The sequence below is a fragment of the Sander lucioperca genome, chromosome 6 (assembly GCF_008315115.2).
Source record: "Sander lucioperca isolate FBNREF2018 chromosome 6, SLUC_FBN_1.2, whole genome shotgun sequence".
Taxonomy (NCBI): domain Eukaryota; kingdom Metazoa; phylum Chordata; class Actinopteri; order Perciformes; family Percidae; genus Sander; species Sander lucioperca.
The window spans coordinates 21366651-21376650 of NC_050178.1; the positions used below are offsets into that span (position 1 = coordinate 21366651).

Here is a 10000-nt window from a genome sequence, read left to right on the forward strand (position 1 = left end):
TTACAGAGTAATCAGGAGGAGAGGAAACAGTGTTGACTGTCTGTTTGGATATAATGATCATTCCTGGAGTCTGAACGGCTCTGATGGTGGTTACTATGTCTGTCACAATAACAGAGAAACATCCATCTCCTCCTCCTCTATCTCTGGTAGAGTAGCAGTTTATGTGGACTGTCCTGCTGGCTCTCTGTCCTTCTACACAGTCTCCTCTGATTCACTGATCCACATCTACACCTTCAACACTACATTCACTCAGCCTCTTTATCCTGGGTTTGGGTTCTGCTCTCCTGGTTCCTCAGTGTCTCTATGTTCTGTGTAGGACAGAGAGTCTCCTCCTGTTTCTCACTGCTGATCAGTTGAGTCTGTACAGGATCACACTTACAGAAATATTTCAGGTTATTGTTATAAACTAATGAATGAACTTTGTATAAAATCATTCAGAATGATTGAACAGATTCCTCATGAACATTGTACACTTCTTCCACTTCCAATCTTTTAAAGACGGAAGCTGTGATCATGATATTGTAGAAATGCTGTTGACTTGTGTCACGTTTTGTAATGAAATGCTTCTTTGGGCACTGCACTATGTATATTATTTATTTTATATTTAAGGATCAACAGGGACTTGAATGCCTTCACGAACCAGTGGGACCACCATGGTCTAAGGACAGAGAGGCACCAGTCCCCCTTGCCATCTTTGTTAGGGATTGCCTAGCACAGCAGATACAGCCAGCCACAGCAATAACGAATCTGTTTGCGTCTGAGACCTCAGAAGTTGCTGGTGAGACAGACAGCACTGTGGGAGCAATGGGTGGTGGCCGTGCTGCTCCAACAAGAGAGGCTGAAGCTGCAGGGACGGGGGGGGGGGGGGCTGCTGCAGGAGAGCCCCCTGATATCAACCGGCCTGAACGAGTGCAAGTGTCTCAGACACGCTTTACTCTGGACACTGTGACGACTCAACAAGTTGAAGAGCAGTTTGACCCTCTTGGAGGCTGCAGAGAGGACCTCAGGATTGAAATCCTCAGAGATGTCATAACTTACCTGGAGTCCCTAAATATACACTGAGGGTCATTTTTGCTTGCAACTGACTGTTTGTGCCAGTGAAGTGACTGAACAAGCAAATTGTGATTTATTTATTTTCATTTTTTCTCTTTCTTACATTTAGTTTGGTGTATTTTTTCGTTTGTTTTCTGCAACCAGTCTTATTTGTCTATGTGATTTTGGGCCTCCTTTTTATTGCCTAATCTATTTGCAACCCTAGCAAATGTTTCATCGCCTGTTCCAGTTCCTGATTATAAATGAATGTTTCAATGTCTGTTAAATGTTTTTGAATAAATATTTTCATATTTTGGGTACATTTTGTCTTTCCATTTCTTTTTAGTATGTACTTAGGAAATTCAATTGCTAAAACAAAATACTACACATTAAGTCAGCATTGAGATGTGTGTTATTCACATATTTACAATGGTGTTAGTAATTCCACCACTCTGTTAACCTTTGGACTGACTCATATATGACACAGGAGTCAAGATGGATTTTGGGCATTTGGAAGTATTTTATTCTGCAATGGGACACAACCATTCAGTTCAGGAAGATAAATAGATGGCTTGCTTCTACCACATCATGAAAATCATACTTTGCTGTAGGTTACTTTGTTGGATTCAACAACTTCAAATAGCAGAATTTAGTTTGTGCTCATGTTGTAATCTTACAATAAAATAACATTTCAATTGAAATAAAATAGATTAAAATGACTGTTTACCTTTTACAACAATGTCACAACAACAATGTCTAACAGTTCAACAAAAACTAGAACGGATTCTTGACCACAGAGAAATACTTTTTATCAGGTTGTAAATCATTGTATTGAACTGAATTGTTCCTCTTGTTTTTCTGTAAGGACATAATTATCAATATATCAGCTTGTTTTTCTTCTCCCCTGTAGATGACCTGCAGGTTTGGCACTTGTTGTCCAGTTCAATGATTTGCAATAAGCGTTTAATCTCTTGCTTTTTCTATGCGCTTCTCCAGCGGTACCCAATCTCCAGTCTCCTTGCAAGCTGTCACAAACCTTCCCAAATCTTTCCACGTTTAATTACTTTTTCTTCTTTTTTTTTCTTGTGGCAGTTAAATTCGGTACATCATCAGGGTGTAAGACAGACCTAAAGGCTCCTGTATCACACAAAAAAGAAACTTCATGTCCTATGTTAGTCAGAGTAACTTCTGGTCTGATGTCTTGTTGTAATATTAATTAAGTTCCTCTTCAGTCTCTTCAGCTCGTGTCTCTCTCACTTCTCCTCTCTGTCTGTGTCTAGTCATGCAGAGAAGTCACGTGTGTCAGTCTGCTCACTATCTACTGTTGTTTTTGTCTCTGCAGTTTCTGGCCCAATGCCCAGGTTTCCCACACACAAAACAGACACTCTGGCCTGATCTACTCGATCCGCCCCTTCCTTTTCCTCAGCCTCTACCCCTAAACTTCCCTCTGCCCCTCCCCGCATTTTCAGACAGTGTAAAGCTTTCCATTTTCTAAAACAAAAAGCAGATTTTTCTTATTATTCTTTTTCTTGAAATAGTTTTGGGTGTGTCTAGCATGCTCGCGGATGGGGGCTATTCCTGCAGTGCGATTATCAACCATGTGTTTCTCCACAAAGTTGCTTATCAGGGGTAGAGCAGCGTTTAAGAAGGTGTTCCTTCAATTGTTCATAAGGACAATTTGGGTCTGGGACCCCTGGAGCGGTCACGTTGCTATGGGCATCAAAGCTCTCCTTTAGTCTTTCGAAATAAACATCAATGTCTTCATTATCTTTTTGTAGACAGCAGCCTGATTGTCTACTAAGTTTAAAGCTTAAACTTTAAACTTAACTTAAAGTTTAAAGTTTTGTTTTTCTTTGTAAGTTTTTCTCTTATCTACCCCTTCTTTTCATTGTTTTTGCTTCTCCCAACCACTCTCTTGCTTCGTATAACTCCTCTTTTCTCCCTTTTCTGTCATTTTTACCACATTCTTTTTCTGTTTCTTCCACCAACTTAGTACATTCTTGTACACTTAACTTTCCATTAAATCCTTGCTTTTTCTTCCATTTTTTCATAAACGTCACATTCCTTTTCCCTTTACACAACATATACTTTCCATCACTTGTCAGCTCACCTGACTGTTTTTTGCAACAATTTTTACCCATTTAATATAAACTTATATTTATAAGATATTTTTATATTTCTCTCTAAAATAACAAATGACAACATTACCAATAATCAGTGACATTATAAATCATCATGTCATTGTTAATAACAGAATCATTACATAGAAAAATAAATAAAAAGAGGCACATAAAAACATGAATTTACAATTAGTCAGAGGTTTTAGGGAAGTTCTCTACAGTAAGCTCTACAGTTTCCACAATTTTAATAAGTTTTTTGTTATCCAACGATCTAAGTAGCGATATAAATTCTATGAGAAAAGGTACAAAATTAGGAGATGAATTAGAAAATGTCTGCTTGTGAATATAAAATTTGGCATACAGAATGATGAAATGAATTAGATACTCAAGAGCACCATTTACTGAATTATCGTAGAAACAGATGATATCTTTAAGGTTAAAGGTGTAGACAAAGTCTGTGGGTTTAAAAAAGTAAGACTCTAAATCTGTCCAAAATCTTTTGGATATTTTACAATTAAAAAAAGGTGAGATATTGTTTCAATATTCTGTTTCCAAAATGTACAGGAAGAGTCAATGTGGGCACATTTAGCACCAAGGTGATTAGTAGGGTATATGTTATGTAACATGTTGAGGTGTACTTCATTAGCTTTGTTAGAAACACAGTACTTATACGGTAGAAGCCAAGCCCTTCTCCAATTCTAATCCGTTCTCATTTTGAACTCGTAAAATAAGGACGTTTGGACAGTGGCTGTCAGCGTCTGATGCGACGAAAAAGGCGTCTTTCAGCGTGTTTGTGTAACGCACTGTGGAGAGCAGCAGTTAGAGAGGATTTAGAGAGTAGTATGTAACGGCGAATTTCCGCATATGGAGGATGGTTGGGGTGGTGGATGGGTCAAACAAACACAGGACTTTCACCCAGGAGAGCGGGGTTCGCGTACCGCTTGTCACGCTGGCTATAGTCGCTTTTTTCTTTCCTCCCGCGTGTCACAGAACCGTACGCCCACCCACGACCTTTTCCTTAACATAACTGCGTCAAAAGGGACGGCAATAGTCCCGACCAAGACGTTTACTTATAGCGCTAAAGGAGACTTTTAGCGTCAATAAGAACGACAAAGGCACCTGACCAAGCGTCCATATTTTACGAGATGAGTGTGAGAACCTGTTGCCAATTCACCTTCTCTATTTTAGGATTTGAATTTTTGACTACTGCCTGTTTCTCTGATTTCCCTTTGCCTGTTTTATTCGTGCTTTAATAAAACCATTGAATTTTGCTCACCTGAGTCGTGCATTTGTGGGTCCATCTCCTGGTGTGCTTGACACCCTCTGCTTTGAATAGGAGAACTCTGCCCAAAATAGACAAATCCCTATGTTGATGTTAAACATAGTTTTAGTCTTTTTTAGTCTACTTAAAAAATGTAGATGTTTAGCTGTAATATTTCTAGTTATAAATATGTACAGATACTTAATAGAATCCTTAACTGGGATGTTTCCAATTACTCAAGCATCACAACTATGCAGAGATAAGATTTCACATTTGGACATATTCAATCTTAAAGCTGAAGCCTTGGAAAACTGGTCTATCAACTGAATAGTTACATAACTGGTTCTTGTCCTTTAAAAAATCATAGTGTTATCTGCCAATTGGGACATTTTTAACTCCTTACCAAATATTGAGATTCCTTCAAAATCTCTGTCAGATATAATTTTAAGCGACAATAATTCAGTGACTAAAATAAATAAGAAGGGGGAGATAGGGCACCCCTGCCTGACCCCATTAATTTTAAATCTTTCAGAGGTATTGAGATTTATTATAACCGAGATATTAATATCTTTGTAGAACATACTGACAATGTGTACAAAGTTGTTAGCACCCGTGTGTGTGTGTGTGTGTGTGTGTGTGTGTGTGTGTGTCTGTCTGTCTCACAGAGCATCATTGACGGACCGAATAAAAAGGTCAAAGGACGAGAATTTTTTTTTAAGTTAATGAAAATACGGCTGAAGGGGGCGGAGCTTCCCTTGTGATGTCACTAGGTCAACCCGATGTTTTTAAAGAGAGTCGTTGTCTCGTGTTTGTGCCGTGGAGTTAATCTGTTGTCATGGTTACAGACTGGAACCCAATCATCTCTCTGCATCCACTTCATATGTATACTTCAGTATTTTTGTGTCTGTATGTGTGTGTTTACATATATCATGTCTGACGTGTTCATCGTGATGTCACAGTGTTCATCGTGCTGTCACAGTGTTCATCGTGATGTCACAGTGTTCATCGTGATGTCACAGTGTTCATCGTGATGTCACAGCGAACAACTGCCACCCAAAATGTCCCTTTGTTTATTCTAAACAGTTTAAACTCCACTGACATGAACACACAGCAAGAAAATGACCAAAGTTTAGTTTAAAGACGTTTTTATATTTCCATAATCCCAGGTGTTAACCAGGGCTCATGCTGCGTTCAGGGGACGTGGGACATGGGAACGAGCATCAGAATTTACTTTATTGTCACTGCAAGTACAAACTATGAAATTAAAAGTGCTGCTCTATGGTGTAAACGTAAAAAACACAGAGCAGAGAATATGAAGATTTAAAATCTAGTTCTAAAGATCTAATCTCTCTGAAGTTTCCGTTTGTTTCTGTTGCACCTGAACGCAGCATCACCTGTGTGGAGTTTGGGATCATTAGTGTCTCAAACTGCCAACAGACGCATCAATCACACTGTTAAATCACATTCAGACGTTTGGCCAGGCTCAGGCTACGTCTCCATCGCTACGTTTTGGTTTAGCAGTGGGAGGAGTCTCCACTCTACTAACGTTACCATGGTAACTACCAGCAGTGGGAGGAGTCTCCACGCTGCCTCCTGTTTATGTCCAGTATACCAGAATGTTACCATGGTAACAGTTACCAGTATACCAGGATGTTGATGAGATATGAGGTTTGGGCGTGTTAGTTTAACCCTCATGCTGTCTTCCTGTCGACCAACAAGCAACTTTGAGTTTTTCTGGGTCAAAATTTTAAACCAAAACTTTGACGTTTTTGAAGCTGTTTACTCATTTTTTCCGGTTTTTGTTGATTTTTTTTACAGCGCTTTATTTGACGTTTTTGTTGTTTTTTTCCGAATTTTTTTGTCACTTTTTTAAATTTGTCTTCAAATGCTATAAAGTTGACTAAAACACCCAAATTCAATGAAAGTAGTGAACTGATCATTTTTAACTTGTTAAGTTCGTTGTATGGATACTTTTTCTTTTTTGACAGTTTGGTTAAAAGAAACCAAAATTTCTGATACAGAAACTTTTTAAAAATGGGTCAGATTTGACCCTGAGGACACCAGGAGGGATAATTCAGAGTGACAGATGTTTCGTCCAATCCCGTGTCTCCGTGTCCGGAGCAGACCGCTGGCTTCCTGTACAGATGTTTTTCTTCGTGTGTTTCTCCTCTGTGGCGGTGATGGGGGTCATGTGACGGGGGTCATGTGGCGGGGTTTTAAAGGACATTCCACCGTTTTTTCTCGAGGAAAAACAAACTCACAGTTTTTAAGTTTTAAAGGTTTTTTTTCATTTTATTTTATTTTGCTGAAAACTTAATAAAAGATCTGAACACATGTATGAAGAGTTACATTTTATTGCTTTAAATAAATATTTTAATTTGACTAATTTGAGTTTTTTCACTGACTTGAACGCAACACATCAGAAACTTCAAAATAAAACATCAGAAACTTCAAAATAAAACATCAGCAACTCAAAAAATAAAATAATATAAATAAATAATAAATTCTAAATAAAATATTGTGTGTGTGTGTGTGTGTGTGTGTGTGTGTGTGTGTGTGTGTGTGTGTGTGTGTGTGTGTGTGTTTGTGTGTGTAAGGGACATACAGGACATACTGCTCCACCTTTCGCGTTTTCTCTGTCACATGATAAACTCACAGTTTGCTGCTAATGCTGCTAACGGGTATCGTTAGGACCAAATGTATTCAAAATCCAACTTTCAGGAACAGGAGTCTTCTTCTTCTTCGCCCAGAAAAAGAAAACGAAGATTGAAAAGAGCAAGAGACCAGCATCATCAGAAAAAGAGTGAACATTGGAGCTGCTTTGGAGGAACACACCAAATCCCAACTAGTTAATTATCCTCTGGACCACTGCAGTCTCCTTTTTGTTTCTCTCTCCTCTTCGTCGGGTGGCGCGCGTGCCCGCTTTCCGACATGCACTCCAACAACCACGGCTGATAGACGTTCTTTTGTACACTTTCGCTTTTTGAAGCGTGAAGGCTACCGTAGCTGCAATACGTACTTTTAACTGCGTGGTGAGAAAGAGTTGATTGCAATACATGATCTCAACGCTAGATGGGAGAAATTCTTACACAATGTAGCTTTAAGTATTGTATATTGTTCCAACTAGTGCGGTTAGCCGTCTGAATGAATGTTGGAGTAATGGCGTCTACACACTGGGCCAAAAATCGGCCGTTGGACAGTCTGGCGAGGTCTGTGACTCGAGTGTGTTCGGTGTGTTCAGTTGGAGGAGCTGTCGGCCTTCATTTTGTCCAACTCAAAGTGTTCAGTCGGAGACAGGGCAGTCGGGACTCACCCGGAAATGGCGAGCGGAATGAGCGTGACTAGAGCCTCTGAAAATCTGAGTAAAATCTTTTAAACTGACCTTTGTTGATCTGAAATGAAGACAGATTCAGCAACTGCACGGCCTATTTCTCTCTTAAAATGTTTTCAGAAACATGTTTCGGTGAACTATTTTAGTACGATATGAGATCGTATTCTGAATGAGCCACCGTTAATTGTCGCATTGGCCGTTTGAAAACATCCAAAATCTGGAAGCAGCAGCCAGACCCACGTGACGCGTTCGTCCAATCAGCTGCCTGATTTAAATTTTTTGGGCGCCAATACAGAGTAGCGCCGCCTGCTGCTGTATGCTACGTATTACGTCTTCATAACAGCTTCGGTGTGTAAAGAGACATTTTTACTACATTACTACATTACTGTAATTTACTGTAATTTATGTATTACTGTAGCTATAGATTACTGTAGTTTACTGTAATTATGTATTACTGTAGCTATAGATTACTGTAGTTTACTGTAATTATGTGTTACTGTAACTATAGATTAGGCTACCGTATCTTACTATAATTATTATTATTTAATCAATACTTCTTATTACCACATTTATTCTTAACATTTTATTACTAAATCTATTTACTAACCATCAACAAATATTAAAATGGATAACAATATTGAGAAATAATTAAACAAGTAAAAAGGGAAATCAAAATGAACAGATCTGATAAGTTTTAATGAAATGCATTTATTGAGCATTCTTGTTAAACTCAAACTCAACAGTAAAATACACACGGGTGTAATGGGGTGAGTGTGTTTGTGGGTCTTGGGCAGTGTATAGCTGACTGTGATGGTGTGTGTGTGTGTGTGTGTGTGTGTGTGTGTGTGTGTGTGTGTGTGTGTGTGTGTGTATGTGTGTGTATTCGGAGCATTCTGTTCAAGGTCTTCCATTTGAAATCTAGCAACAGGCAGATTAAATTGTTCACATGGGGTTTGATGGGGGGTGCCTTCTTCTGCACAACTCTCCCTGTCTTCCTGCTGACATCCTGTCGGGCTGTGCATTTCTTCCCCTCCTCCGGGTTAATTCTGACGAGAAATCTGTAATTGAAGAATAACTTTTATGAGAATGCTACCTGAGCTGTCTGACTACCCATAACATTAGACACACACACACACACACACACACACACAGACACACACACAGAAACACACACACACACACACATAGACAGAGACACACACAAGGACACAGACACACACACACACACCAGAAGCTGTAAGATAAATGTAATGCAGTAAAAAGTACAATATTTACCTCTTACATGTAGAGAAGTAGAAAGTAGCAGAACATGGAAACACTCAAGGAAAGTACCTCAACTCTATACTTACGTAAATGTGTGTTGTAATCTTATCAAATAAAATAAATTAATCTATTTTAACAAACCGCTGAGACCAACTCCCGGAGCTCTTACCGGGCTGAGGGTGAGCTGCTGCCCGCAGAGGAGCATCTCTGTCCGGCTTCTGTCGGGACCTCGGCCGCTGCTGCTGGTTCTCTGCCCCGGAGCTCGGCTGCTGTTGCTTGGCCAGACTAGGCTAGACGGGAGGGTCCCGCAGTTTCTGGATTCGGTTCGGGTCTCTGATCTGAGACAAGAACCTGAGTGCTCCGGATCAAAACGTCCTCGGTGTTGGAGCTGCAGGCAGACAGATCTGGACTGAAGCCCGGCTGGCTCATTCGTGATGAACTAGAGCGAGATAAAGACTGCCGTTAACTGTCAGAAGTTCCATTCATTATTTCCTAGATGTGGTAATGCTGAGCCTCTCTGGGGCCCTCCTCTTGTTTCCTGTTTAAAGTTTACTTTCACTTTCCAGAGGCTGATGTGACGCAGTTTTTCTCTCCGTGTGAAGCTCCCGCTGAAGGTAATTTAACTCTAATGTCTGTAACGTTTGACTGGTCAACTCCAGCTGTGGTTAGTTTAGTTTAAGAGCAGAAAGCTGCAGAGAAACCAACTCAACTGGACTTGTGATGATTACAACTGGCGTCTTCACAAAGATCGGCCGCCATGTTGTTGTGTTTCTGTCTCATAGATCCTTTATTTCTGTCTCATAGATCCTTTATTTCTGTCTTATAAATCCTTTATTTCTGTCTTCTAGATCCTTTATTTCTGTCTTATAGATCCTTTATTTCTGTCTTATAGATCCTTTATTTCTTATGATAAACACATTGGACATTTCCGGCAGTGTTTAGCAGCAGAAACACTAAAGAAGAGAAGCGCTTCGTTTCTCCGTCTGTACCGTG

General features: G+C 39.7%; 1 long non-coding RNA gene across 1 annotated transcript in view; it reads left to right on the forward strand.

The window, feature by feature from the left end:
* The window catches only part of LOC116052973, a 21205-nt gene that overhangs the window by 5 nt on the left and 11200 nt on the right, over positions 1-10000 (forward strand). Inside the window, exons 1-2 of the long non-coding RNA XR_004897593.1 lie at positions 1-31; positions 4023-4026. The exon at positions 1-31 is cut by the window's left edge and continues 5 nt beyond it. This is a non-coding gene — a long non-coding RNA (uncharacterized LOC116052973). The remainder of the gene's footprint in view (positions 32-4022; positions 4027-10000) is intronic.